The sequence below is a fragment of the Pinus tabuliformis genome, chromosome 8 (assembly GCF_031772625.1).
Source record: "Pinus tabuliformis cultivar Carrire ecotype Pingquan chromosome 8, CPIR1, whole genome shotgun sequence".
Lineage (NCBI taxonomy): Eukaryota > Viridiplantae > Streptophyta > Pinopsida > Pinales > Pinaceae > Pinus > Pinus tabuliformis.
The window spans coordinates 1746544148-1746558117 of NC_142294.1; positions in this window are offsets into that span (position 1 = coordinate 1746544148).

Here is a 13970-nt window from a genome sequence, read left to right on the forward strand (position 1 = left end):
TTAATATATTTGAAGTGGAAGATGAAGATGTCAGTCTTAGACTATTTGCCCTTTCTTTGCAAAGTGAATTTAGGACTTGGTTTAAAGCATTGCCTGAGGCTAGCATCTCTAGTCTTCAGCATTGTGCCAAGCTTTTCCTTGATAGATGGATGATTAAAATCAATTTCCTCTCACTCATCGAAGAATATAATCAGTTAGAAAGGCGTCCAAATGAATCTGTTCAGCAATTTTCTGGTCGATTCAATCAAGTTTATCTTTCTATGCCTTTGAATATAAGACCTCCCCTTGATTTAGCTCTATTGCACTATCCTAGAGCTTTTGACCCAGAGATGGAATTTTGTTTGAGAGAAAAATGCCCGTCCACTTTGAAACAGATGCAGGACATAGCCGTGGACGTGGAGGCAAATCTAAAGAGGAGGGAGGAACAGCGCAAATCAGAGCAGGAAGAGAGACTTCATAGTGTGTTACAAAAGTCAGAGGAAATGATGCAGTTGATCACAATGAAAGTTGAATGCTTAGAGCACAAGAACACATCTGTTGTGCATGAGGAAAGTAGTGACATTCACGAACAAACCTACCACAAATCAGATGACATATTCATAGAGCCATATGTGAAGGAGCAGTCTCCTGATATACTGTGTGAATATAATAGCTTTTCTTCTTTCCACTGTCTGCCCAAATATGATCTGTATGATGATGATTATGAAGCTAACGACCAAATCAGCTTTGCAGAGGAATCAGATCCTATTTTGGCAGGGAGCGAAGTTTAGGCTCAGCAGCTTGAATGTAATGATCAGCTTGCCCAATTCAGCTATGAAGTAAAGGAGGAAAGCGCAGAAAATTTTGATTTCAGCGAAGGAACTTTACCATTTTGTTTTGAATATTTTCAATTTATTAAGGAGAACTATCATGCAATTAATAAGCATTTGTCAGCAAGTCTTATTATTGACCGCCTGGAGGATAATCTAAATATTGTTCCAGATGCATTGCCTCTAGTTTTGCAGCCCCAAAGAGCCATCGAATATCAGATTGAGGAAGACTTAGAAGCAGCAGCATATGATCAAATGATCCAAGTGGATCCCCTGCCTCTTTGTTTTCAGCCATATGATTTATTTGAAGAAGAAGAAGAGGAGCAGCCTGCGCATATCAGTCAAGTCCTATTCGAGCCAGATTGTAATAAATTTCAAGCACCTCTGCAAGTTTTGAATGACCTATCTGCTGGCAGGAGGAATGATGAAAGAGATCAACGCTTTTCTCCATTAGCACGCTGCAAGGCTCAGTATCGAGTTGTTGATGATCTCCCGACTCCAAGGCATGGTAGCGATCCTGAACCTTTGTACAGTTCTTTATTTCAGCCTAGAAATTGTATATATATGTTGCAGGACAGTTTTGTACAGTGTTTAAACACAGCAAAGGAGGTCAGTAACTCCCTGATCTTCTCAAAGATTAACAAAGCCACATCATATTGCAAGATCTCAGTTTTCTCACCGGCAAGCACAAGCAGCAAAGCTCACTGATGTCTATTTTGCTTAAATGGCTACATTGGTTATTTCACTTCACCTAACAGCAAAGTAAGTGCTGGTAGGTAGGTAGGTAGGTAGGATCAATAAGGAAACCAGCCAAGGGAATTTTGCAGAGCACAGCAACAACTGAATACAAGGCAGTCTGACCTGCTGTTCTTGGCTTGTCACAAGGAAAAGCCATCCCCAAGTGGAGCCACTATTAGCCTCCTGCTGTAGCAGGTTAATCATCTTTCATGATCAAAATTTTTACATGCCAAATATGTCGTACAATGGATGCTGCAATGCTCCATATTTGCTACAGATGGCCAAAGAACTGTCTATGAGAGTGTGCTAGTCCAAGTACCACTGTTGTGTTCCAATTTTGATAAGCAAATCATTTTTTGGTTTGAGGCAGTTTTTCAGTTGGAGGACTTCAAGCGAGGCATGTCTAACTCCCCTTCCTCCTCTTTCCCCAAATCACTCACTAACTTCCCCCAAAGAGGTCAAGATCTGCTTGATACCTCTTAGTTTCATCATTCTCCATATCATTTGCCTTGGTGAAGATCTGCTTCACTCAAGGAAGGTCCATACTGCTTCTATGAGTCATTTTCCCTCTTAATAGCCTAAGATTCACATACTTAGCGCTTTCTTATCACTTGTCATATTAACTATTAACTTTACCATGTAGCTCCCTATTTATTTCCCCTTCCCCTACTAAAACTATGTATATTACTCCCCTATATACTTATCCCCTCCCCCTGGTTGAAAGATAACCATATACATCCTCGGGAATTGCTAAGTTTATCAGAAACTCAGCAAGAACCCATACTGCCCTCCTCTAACCATCTTCCAGATGCATAAGGAGTCATTCCTTTGCATAGTTTCCCTTCATATATATAAAAATCATCCTTTTGGCCTTGTTTTACCTTTTTAAGGCATAAACCCCTCTTTTTGGCCATTAAACCCCTCTCAAAACACATAGAAATCCTCCCAAGTTCCTTTGGAATCCTTCCAAGGCATGAATCCTCCCTTTTTGGCCATCGGACCCCTTCCTATGCCTTAGAAGTCCATTCCAAGCACTTACCTCACCCCTCCGAATTCATTTACCTTGCCTTTGTTATAATAAATTGCTCCGATATAAAAAAGAGTCTTTTTGACCCCCTCCGATGTAATATCGCAGTCGGGAGGGAGTTCTTGTGTTGAAACAACAACATTTTTTGCATGTCCGATCAACAATGGTCGATGCGATATCGCTTATCGGAAAATCGCAAATATTCGGGGTTATAAGGCATGGGTTATAATGGGCCGCCGATCGCCGATACAGCGACCAAATCTCAACCGTCCATCGCCCCCGCCGATCCAATGGCCCGGATCATTTCGGCGATCGCCCATTTCGGCGATCTCATATATGTCAACCCTCCGCCCCGCCGATTGCCGAAGTCCCGAATTAATCACAACCATCCATTTTTGGGCCCCAGATCAATGGCCCATATTTAATCGCATCACTCCCATATGGCTCCGACCAGCGGAGCCGAAAAGTAATAAAGTGCGGCATAAATATATTTCGGGTCCGATGGATTTCGGTGTTTCTATGTGGCAGCCCCCATGTCCTCGCCGATAGCGAACCTCCGACTTAGCGCCAGCCGTCAGATCGCCCTCCCAGATCAATGGCCCACATGTAATCGGAGGTCACCCCTTATGTTTGGCTCTGATATTCCGGAGCCGAAATATTATAAAGGCGGGTCTTATAAAAGCTATCGGGTCTGTAAGGTCCCCGGGCACAGCGAAAAGGGAGGTCTCCGATATTCCGAAGCCGATAATTTATAAAGGGCAGTTTTGAAAGGGATTTCGGGTCCGTTGGACTTGTTTCAAATGTAAATCCACCGATATGATGGGTTCCGATGGTTTGGACCCAATCTCCGTTAAAAATGGGCACAAAGGCATTTCGGGTCCGCAAACCAAATTTTTGTAAGTCCGCCGATATGACATCGTCGATGGGCCGGACGCGATTCCAAATAAAAGGAAGGGCCTATAGCATATCGGGTCCACACAGTTTTGGTGATTGTTTATGTGCCACCCCCCGGTCCGCCCGACGCCGATATTGCGATTTAGCGCCAGCCGTTGGATCGGCCCGCGCCGGATCCAACGGACAGAATTTAATAAAATGAACAGTTGCCGCCTGCGCCCAAATTTCATGAATTTGCACAATTTTGAAAGCATTTTTGTATTATAATAAAATGGCCATTTTTAAAGTTTTGTGTACAGCGCTCCCGCCCGCCACAACTGCAAAGGAACGATGCTTTCCTTGGCTATTTTGAAATCGCTTCATGCCCATAATACATCCAAACGCATGGTTTTGCCTCAACAATCTATTAGCATGCATCTCTCCTCCATTTCGCAGCATTTTTTGAAGATTTAAGCATCATTTTTGATCGGCCAAGTGTCGATAGCATCCCAAAGGACACGGAAGCATTTGTAGTAGTTATTCTTGCATTAAATTGGCAGATAAAGGGGCGATTAGACAGTTAAAGAGTATCAGAGAGAGAAAGTGGCCTGATTCAGTGTCAAAGTGTATCAGAGGAAGCGACAAAGAGTATCAGATCAAAATATCAGCAGCCCGAAGCAGCAAAACATTAAAGAGGCCCCCATCAAAGTCAGTAAAGCAGCTCAGAGCCATCAAAGCCCGCCAAATCACACTTATGAGCATTAAAGCCACTTTGTAGTAGCAGAACCGCCTAAAGAGGCAATTCAAGTGTTTAAAGCCCAGTTATTGCCAGAACAGTGTATAAAGACACCTGAGAGTAGCGCTGCAAGTTCCCAAGGACCAGTTATCGCAAATTGCCAGTGCATTGCTCAAAAGACCAATAATTTATTCATTCTTATGGCTACAGTCCCTGCGCAGCTGGTAGATAGGCATTCTTTCATTTATTTGCAATAAATGTTAGGTTAGAAGCATTCATTTCTTTAGATCTGTTATCAGATCTGCTGTTGTAGATATTTTGTAGATATTTTCTCTATTTATACCACCCTCTGGATAGTGTAAAGGGTTGGTTGGTTGTATTTCTCATTCCAGACTTGCTCTATAAGCTTAAGAACTTCTGTAATCAAAGATTGCTGGAATATTTTCATTTGAACTGGCTGGTTGTGCTTTCAATGGCTGAAGAGCTTGATATGGAATTCTTGTGCTTGCTCATGGTCCAATAAGTCTTTCCTCCCTCTGTTTATCAGTTTATATGTATCAGTTTCATCTATATATCATAATCTAAGTTGCAGGAAAAAGGAATAGATCAGAACTAGCTTTCATGCCCTCTGTGCTCAATTCTTGTAACTTTCTATGTTTTACTCTAAATTAGTGATAAATATGCATACTTAATTGATCATGTTTAAGCTATTTCTCATTTCTGAATGCTATTTAGGAATCCTTCATTGCTCCTATATAGTCTTCATCCACTTTCCCTCTTTGGCTGGATGAGAGCTCCTTAATTGCCTCTCATCCCCTAACCTTCATTTCATCCTTGTTCCAACATTTAATCATTGTGCCAAGCGTAGCTATCCTGCTCCATGTTCCCCTCTTCTGCCAAGGAAAACACACCCTTTAGTTCACATTCATTGACTCCATGCCCAATGGTTTGAACTTCTTACACTTTGTATGCCAACTCTGCTTGAATAGATCAACCATCCCACCAAACTCAAACAAAACCCACGTGCATCATATATAGCCTAAAATCATCCCTTAAACAAAGCTAAATCCTAAAGAGAGAGCCCTCTCTGATTGCGGGTAGGCTAGGACCTGCAATCCAAAGATTGGTTTGTGGTTACCTCGGTCGTATCCCTTTGGGAGTCAAAAGGGACAACCTGAGTGATAACACTACGGATATGCAAAAACATGTCACTTAACGTAACTTGGCTCTTCAAACAACAAAAAACCATCTTTCATTAACAACTGGCGTAGAGTTCATTAATTATCATTAAAGCGCATATGCAGTTCTTGGTTTATGGAAAACTTTTCTTGAATGCTGAGTCAGGGAAAATCTGCGATGGAACGTTTTTGCGATTCCCATCGCAGCATCGCAACATCGCATTACTGCAATTTCATTGTGCTATGTTATCTCAAGGTTGCTCGATCGCGCTATCGCAAGATCGTTGATCACAAAATCGCAGTATCGCAAAATCGCAGATGGCTGTGATCGTTAAATCGTTATGCGTTTTTCATGCAATTTTGCGATATGCGATATCGCATATCGCATATCAGCAATTTTTTAAGGTTTTCCAATGTGAGTGTTTATTAATGCATGCGATGCGATGGAGTTCGTGTCGCAGTCTCGCAGTTCATCATTTTTACTCATAAGGAAATGTCCTATCATTCTTTGCGCGATGCGATGTTTCTTAAGGAGTAAAATACATGAGCCTTAATTGATTTTTTTTTTTTACTAAGGGTCCCCACTTACCTAGTGTTATTGCTAATACTAAATAAAGTGGGGGGTTGTTGGTGGCCACAACAATTGGCGATTCACTTGGAAGAACCAGTTATCTCTGTTTTTCTATTGAATTTTCTAAACTTCCAAAACAGAAAATTTTTCAGAAAATTAAACTTTATTATGGAAAGATAAAGTATATTATGCTCTAACCTGTCAATGATATTTTGCTTCAACCATTTTCCACTTTGATTATTTTCTTCCTCAGGCTAGTCCTTGTATTTACATCAGTCATTACTTGGTCTTGTAAAGATAAAACAAAGTCTCCTCTGTAAACCAGTTTTAAATATGCTCATTTGTCATAGGTAGAGCCTCTGCTGCTAGCAGGCATTTATAACCTCGACAAGGTTACCTGTTACCCAGCAATGATCCTGTATCCTACTTAAGGCAACCTACAAATTTTAAAGAAAAATCCATATCCACACTTATTGCTTTGATTTTCTTTTTATTCTTAAAGAACAATGTCTTGGTTTGGTAGCCAAATTATGACACAGTCATTCACTTGATTTATAACTTTGTTGAACAAGCTGGCTCGTGATGAGACCCCTTGTCTTTTGATTGCAACAATCTTGAGTCATTGCCCTGTTGTGGTGTACAGTATTGGCAAAGTCAGCAAGCTATAATATCCGTGATTATGATAAGTCGGCTCGTGATGAGACCTCTTATTCTTCAAGATAAAGCGTATCCTTGGGTTGTTCCTCTGAAAGTTGTGATTTCCTTAGTAGGGAGGAAGTCATTGTTTCCTTAAGATAGCTCTGGACGACAATAATATAGTTTTTGGAAACAGTTGTTCTACAGAGAATCTTTAATTTGTTATTGATACCTTTCATTGTACTGAGATAAAACAATTTCTTCACTAAAGGTTGTTTTCATCAAACTTTTTGAAGTTGAAACTAGTATCATATCTAGGCTAGAGTCTTTAACTGTATCTATCAATAATAAAGATCAGTTTTCCAAAATATTTGTTATTTATACAAGCTAAAAGTTCAAAATCTGAAAGACAATTGGGGTCATTTTCGTAAATGCCTAATGTAACCACTCACAACTGGTTTTATTATGAAAAACAGAAACAACTACTCTACAAAAAATAGAAGAATAATCTTCTATGGAAAATATTTCTTGAGAATTTTTCCATTAACAGGCAAAGGATCCCTCTTACCTGCTAAATCTTGTAACACAAACGTTGATGGACCTATGACTTCTACAATTTGAAAAGGACCAAGCCACATTCTTTGAAATTTTGTATGTTTGCCCTTTTATTCATGAGCCTTGTCCCACTTTAAAACTAAATCTCCCATCTGAAGATCTTTTCTGGTCATTATGTTTGAATCGAAAGAGGATTTTACTAGTGCTTGATGATGAGCATGCGTTTTCCTAGCCTATTCTCGTTGTTCTTCTAATTTAATTATTTCCATTTGTATCAGTTGTAAGGAGGAAGTGGGTACTTCATCAATGTATTGAACTAAAGACAAAGAGGGAATTGCTAAGTGAGTCGGAAGAACCACTTCTTTCCCATAAACTAAGTTAAAGGGAGAAGTGTCGATAGAAGCTTTTTGCGTTATTCGGTCTGCCCATAAAGCATATATCAAAGCCTTGTGCCAATTCTTATGATTTTGGTCAACTGTTCTTTTAATAATCCTGATTAGGTTTTTATTTGTTGACTCAGCTAACCCATTGCCTTGTGGGTAGTAATTGGCCGAATATTTAATTTTGAATCCTCTTTTAAGTGCGAATTTAGTCATTGCATTTCCAGAAAAGTACGATGCATTATCAAACATTAAAGCGGATGGAAATCCAAACCTGGTGATTACAAATTGATCTATGAACTCAATGATATTTTCAGAATTAGCCGTCTTGAGCGGAACTACTTCTACCCACTTAGTAAAATAATCTGTTACTGTGAGGATGTATCTATGCTGCTTAGAAGAGTGAGGAATGATCTCACCTATTATGTCCTATCCCCACTAACTGAAAGGTTGCTCGATGTTTACTGGCTATAGTGGCAAGGATGGCTTCTTTTGTCTTCTAGTAGTAGTTTGGCAGACTTGAAATCTCCTCACGTAACTGTGTGAGTCTTTAAATAACATGGGCCAGTAATATCCTGCGCGCAAGATTTTATGTGCAGTAGCATCTCCAGCATAGTGTCCGCCTGCCGGCCCATCGTGGAGTTCCTGCAAAAAAATTTCAGCTTCAGATTCCGCAAGACACCTAAGAAGAACAGAATCATAATTTTTTCTAAAAAGAATATCATTTATGAGTTGATATTGTTTGGCTTTCAACCTTAGAGCTCTTTTCTTAGTATGATCGAGGTGTGAAGGAGCATACCCGTTCTTAAGATAATAAATGATATCAACGTATAATGATTCTGCTTCGTTTAGGCTTACCTCGCACATTTGTACCTCTTCAGATGGAATTTCAGAAATTTGCGATGCTCTAGCCAGCATTTTGCAGAAGCCTTGACCTCTTACAATGTTTGCTGGTTTAATCTCAATGTCATATTCCTGTAAGGCAGTAACCCAATTTTCCCTTTTATCACCCACATCCTTCTGTACTAGAAGATTCTTTACCGCTGGAAACAGTACTATAATCTTAGTATGGGTTTTAAGTAAGAAAGGTCTGAAATATTTGACCGCTTTGAACACAACATAAGCCTGTTTCTCCACGTCTGAATAATTTAATTCAGCACCCTGTAAATTTGAATTGAAAAACGCAATTGGAGCTTCCGCTTTTTCTTGATTTTCTTGAGTTAGAATCGCAGCATATGACTTATCTGAGGCAGATGTGTATAAAATAAAAGGCTCTGAAAATTTCGGAGTTGCTAAAGATGGAGCATTAATAATAGCTTGTTTGATCAGGTTGAATGCTTCATGTTCATTTTGGCCCCATTTAAAATTTGAGTTCTTTTTAATCATGGTTTGCAAAGGAGAGACGATTCGTGAAAAATATGGAACGAATCTCTTTACAAAGTTGATCTGCAAGGAAGGATTGCATGGCTTTTTTGTTATGAGGTAAGGATATTTAAGAAATTTCTTTGATTCTGTCGGGATCAATGTGAATACCGGATTTTGACACTATGAATCCTAAAAGTTTCCCTTCACTTAGTGCGAAAAAATATTTCTTTGGGTTAAGTGAAATTCCATACCTTAAACACCGTTGAAAGATTTGTTTCAAGTCTTTAATATGGTCGCTTCGTTTCTTCGAATACACTGTTATATCATCCAAATAAATTACTACAGATTTAATGACTAAACCTTTGAATGCGATGTCCATGGCTCTTTGAAATGTGGCACCAGCATTAATCAAACCAAATGGCATCTTTCGATATGCGTATGTGCCCCATTTAGTTCTGAATGTGGTTTTCAATTGGTCATTAGGATGTACCAACACTTGATTGTATCCTGAAAATCCATCCAAGAAAGACATTAATTCTGAGCCCGCCATTGCCTCAGTATTTGTTCCATAGGTGGTAAAGGAAAATTATCTCTTTGACAGGCCTTATTAAGATTTCGAAAGTCAATGCAAATCCTAATATCTCTGTTTTTCTTTCTAACAGGTACCATATTGGAGACCCATTTAGAATGTCTGACGGGAAAGATTATTCTGGCTTTCAATAACTTATTAAGCTCAGTTTTTATCTGGTTTTCTAAATTGGGATGGATCTTTCTCAGCTTTTGTTGGACAGGTTTTTCATTATCGATCATGGGAATAGTATGTTGGATGATGGAAGTGTCGTATGTTTTTAGCTCATCATAATTCCAGGCAAAAACATTTTTATATTGTCTCAAAAGACGAATATACGCTAGTTTTTCTTCAGGGGTTAGGCCGAGGCCTAGATTAATGTTTTGTGGTTTAGCATCGGTTCCTAGGTTTACTAATTCGTAGTTCAAGGTTGAACTTTGGAGTTTTGAATTGGTAGACCTCTTAAACCGATCTTTCAAATCGTACAAGTATTCTAACTTGACCACCAACTTAGGTATAGCATTGTTAGTGCTATCTTGTTGTAATTTTCGATCGTGTTGGTCTTCGTCAATTATTTGATTGGAGTAGGATCCTTCAGATGTAAGGAAATTTACAATATCAGGATCGTCATTGAATACTCTCCAATTTGTGATGTTATCAGGAATGGATGGTCTAAAGATTAATTCTATTGAGAATCTATTTGGACTAAAATCTGCGGAAGGAATAAGCTTAGAAGCTACGTTAGCCAAAAGGTCTGCACTTGCATTTTGGAGTCTGGGGATTGAAGAAATATCAAACGGTATGAAATGCTCAGTCAGATCTTGAACTAAGGATTGATAATGTTTTAAATGACCTGATAAGCAATGTATAGTGTTACGTACCTATTTAACCACAATCTCAGAGTCTCCAAAAACTTGAAGATACTTGACGTCTAACCCGATTGCTTTGTACAAGCCTTGGACCAAAACCTCATATTTTGTTGTATTGTTGGTGCAATCGAATTCGAGTATGCATGTGAGCATGATTTTATCTCCTTCTGGACGAATCGAAGCGCATCCTGCTCCTGCTCCTTCGTTAGATCTAGAACCATCAAAAAATAATTTCCAAAACAAAGATTTATTTACAGGTTTATCTAAAAAATTGATACATTTCAAACTATCAGTTCGAGAAAAATTCTCGACTTGGGACAAAACAGAGTGTTCTAAATAGGGTGACGCATGAGCATTGAAATTGTCGAGGAAAGAATCTACCGAGTAATTGCCAATAATGCTATTGTTATACGCTACTAGTTCATTCTCCCCCTCTAGCTTCGTTACTATGTACTTCTGATGTAGCTCTCGTTCAAATTTTATTTGATTCGGTTTACCGTTGTAGGGCAGCCACATGTGTGACTAGTCGGTTGCGAAGTATCCATGAAGTTTTTCTGACCAATCCCTGCTAAGAATTAAGCCATAGAATTCAGGAATGTCAGCAACTAAAATGTCAATAACTTGACATACCTTTGGGTTGGATGACAATCTTATGGTTACTTGATTTAGCTCACCGATCACTTCGACTTGAGATCGATCTAGCTGAACTATGCGCACTGCGGATTTCTGTGGTTGAACGTTTAACTTGGCACATATGGATTTGGGTAAAATATTTGATGAAGCACCAGAATCTACCAAACAATTGTGCACATTTTTATTGAAGATTTCATAAGTAAGGAGAAACGGGGGAGTGTGAGATCTTGATCTTCCTCCAATTAGAGCGATTTCATTTGGATCAATCTTATTGATCGCGTTAGTTGGAGGTCTTCCCATGTTATGGGAAGCTTGAGAAAGTACAGCGGCATGCAAAGGTGCAACTAGCACGGCATGTAATTCTTTCATCATTATCTTCTGTTGATGCTTTCACTTGCTCAGTTCGTAAAGGGTGATGTTGGCCCTAGTCTTTTTCATATCTTCTATAATATTGTACTCCATTTCATCTGACACGATCAGTGTTTTAGATGGATTTGTTTCATCTGTTTGGACTGGGCTGGTTTGAGTCACTTTAGATGTCGTTTTCTTTGTTGCGACTTTATCCTTTATTGCAGAGCTTGCGCTCTTCGGCTTAGGGGTAGTCTGGGGAGGATCAAGCTGATTTTTGCTTTGTGTGCTAACTGGAATACTTCTTGATCTTCTTCTTATGGGAGGATTAAATCCCACATTCCTTGTAATTCCAAAACTTTTTCGTCATCAATCTGCCCTTCAGTGGTAATTTCCTCTTCCTCTTCCTCGGATTCAGCATTTGAAATGGCATTGGGTGGCTTTGAATCCGTTGAAGGACCTCTTTTAAAAGCTCTGTAGGGCTTTTTTGAAGAAGTTTCTGCTACTTGCTTTTTGATGTCGACCATTTCATTGGACATGGTCTTTAGAACTTTCTGCAATCCTTCCAAATCGAATGGATCTTTTGCTTGTTTCTTCTTGGAGTCTTCCTTGAAGGTGACTTTTTTGGATTTACGTTCCTCTATCGCGGATTTCTTTTCCAGGGCTATTATTCGTTTCTCTACTGCTATTGCTTCTTTCATGTTATCAGCTAAGGTTGTTTTATTGGCCCTGTCCATGAAGATTGCTATGTTCGATGGTAGAGCAGTGATATACCATTCACATCGTACTTCTTTGCTGGGCTGGGAAGCAGTAGGAATTTTGTAGAAACGTAAATTGAAATCCTTGATAGGCTCTCTAGTTTCGGCTCTAAGATTGGATAGGTCATTGATTAACGTTTTCGTAGACCTGTCATCACCAAACTTGGTCAGGAATTGCTCCTGGAAGATGTCCCAACTTGTGATGGATCTGGAGGGTAATGAAAAATACCATGATCCGGTTGTTCCTTGCAGAGTATAAGGAAAGAGCTGAACAACAACATCTTCATTAGTAACCCCATTAAGATTAATGGATAGCATGAAGTTGTTTATGTGCTCTTCTGCTAGCATGCCTGCCTCGGGATTAAATTTAGGTAGCCATTTCTTAGGATGGGCCGGTATTTGACTCAAGGGTGCAGGCATTAAGACTGCCCCAGGGTTATTCCATGGAGACTGGGCCATTGTTGAACTGCTAACAGAGGAAAGTGCATAAGATGGTCCCTGTGGCTGGGAGGATGAGGATACTACGATTGTAGATGATTGAAGATGGGTTGTGGGGGTTCCTGTGGACAGATGGACAATGATTAGGAGTGGTGGAGTGGATGGTTGACTTCGCGGTGAAGAAGTTGAGATGGACGATGTTGACGAAAGAGTCTCACTGTCAGACTCTTTAGGTGATTTCCTCGCTCTTTTCCTGGTGGGAAGAAGTAATTCGGTTGGCTGAATGCCAAACTTTTCACTCTTTAGCCTAGTCAGGGGATGAGCAGGATTGTAATGCGAATTCACGCTACCTTAAGATTTATCAGACCTTTGAGGAGAAATGGAAAATCGCCGAAGTTTGTGAATCAGAGATTCGACTTCAGGAAATTGAACGGTAGATTGTTCTGAAATATCAGGGTGTGTAGCAGCGGTTGATACTCGAGCGACTTCTAACTCTGGAATTAAGTGTAATGGAGAAGTCGGGGGAGATGGTGAGGGCGATTTACTCTCAGAATGGTATTCAGATTTCGATTTACTTGCCATTCATAGTTCAGGCCCTCCTTCTAGCACCAAATATGTTGAAGGCCCGAAAATCGGGTCGACAACAAGGGGGATACCCACCTGGTCCGGACCTTGGTTGGCAGCTCCTTATCCGTTTGCTATAGCGGGTCCGACTGGGGATAATGGGACCAGTTTCCCAATCTATGAGTGTGTGTGTGTGTAGAATTCGATGTTGTTGATCTAACAGTTCCTCTTTAAGATATTCTAATTCAAACTTTAATCTAATTCTATGCTATTGTACTCTAATAAGCAGTAACATCTAATTCTATACTAACCCGAGATGTAATTCTTCTATTATGCGATCTAAAGAGATTTCAAATAACAACTTTTAATAAAGATCATTCAGCGATTATAAGAAAGGAAATCAATAAAGATGAACCACTTCGAATTAAAAGTTAGACGAAACAGTGGCGAAAAACATATCGCATAATAGCTATTCATACATTAAGCATAAATAAATAGCTATCACCGTACAAAAGTGCCAACCGATAACTCAGGCATTCATGCAATAATACATAAACAGCTAAAAATTGTATATCACTTTAACATATAAGCAGAAATGGTCAAGAGATAAAAGTACCATTTATGACTAGTCCTACTCATAAGCTTCAAGCGACAATGATTTATCTCTCCTTGCTCTAACATCCACTAAGAGTACAGAAGTGCAAAATCAGTAGCAGATATCAAATGCAAACATCAACAAATCTTGATCCATTCATTCACCAAAACCTCCTCTGAGGGTGCAAAAGTGCATGTTTTGAGGACAAGTTTTTGATAAATTTCTGGACCCTTCTCTAAATGCATGAGAAGGGTTTAAATAATACTAACTAAATAACTTAATTACACAGATTCAGGATACGGTTTAAATGACCGCCCTTTTTCTAAGCA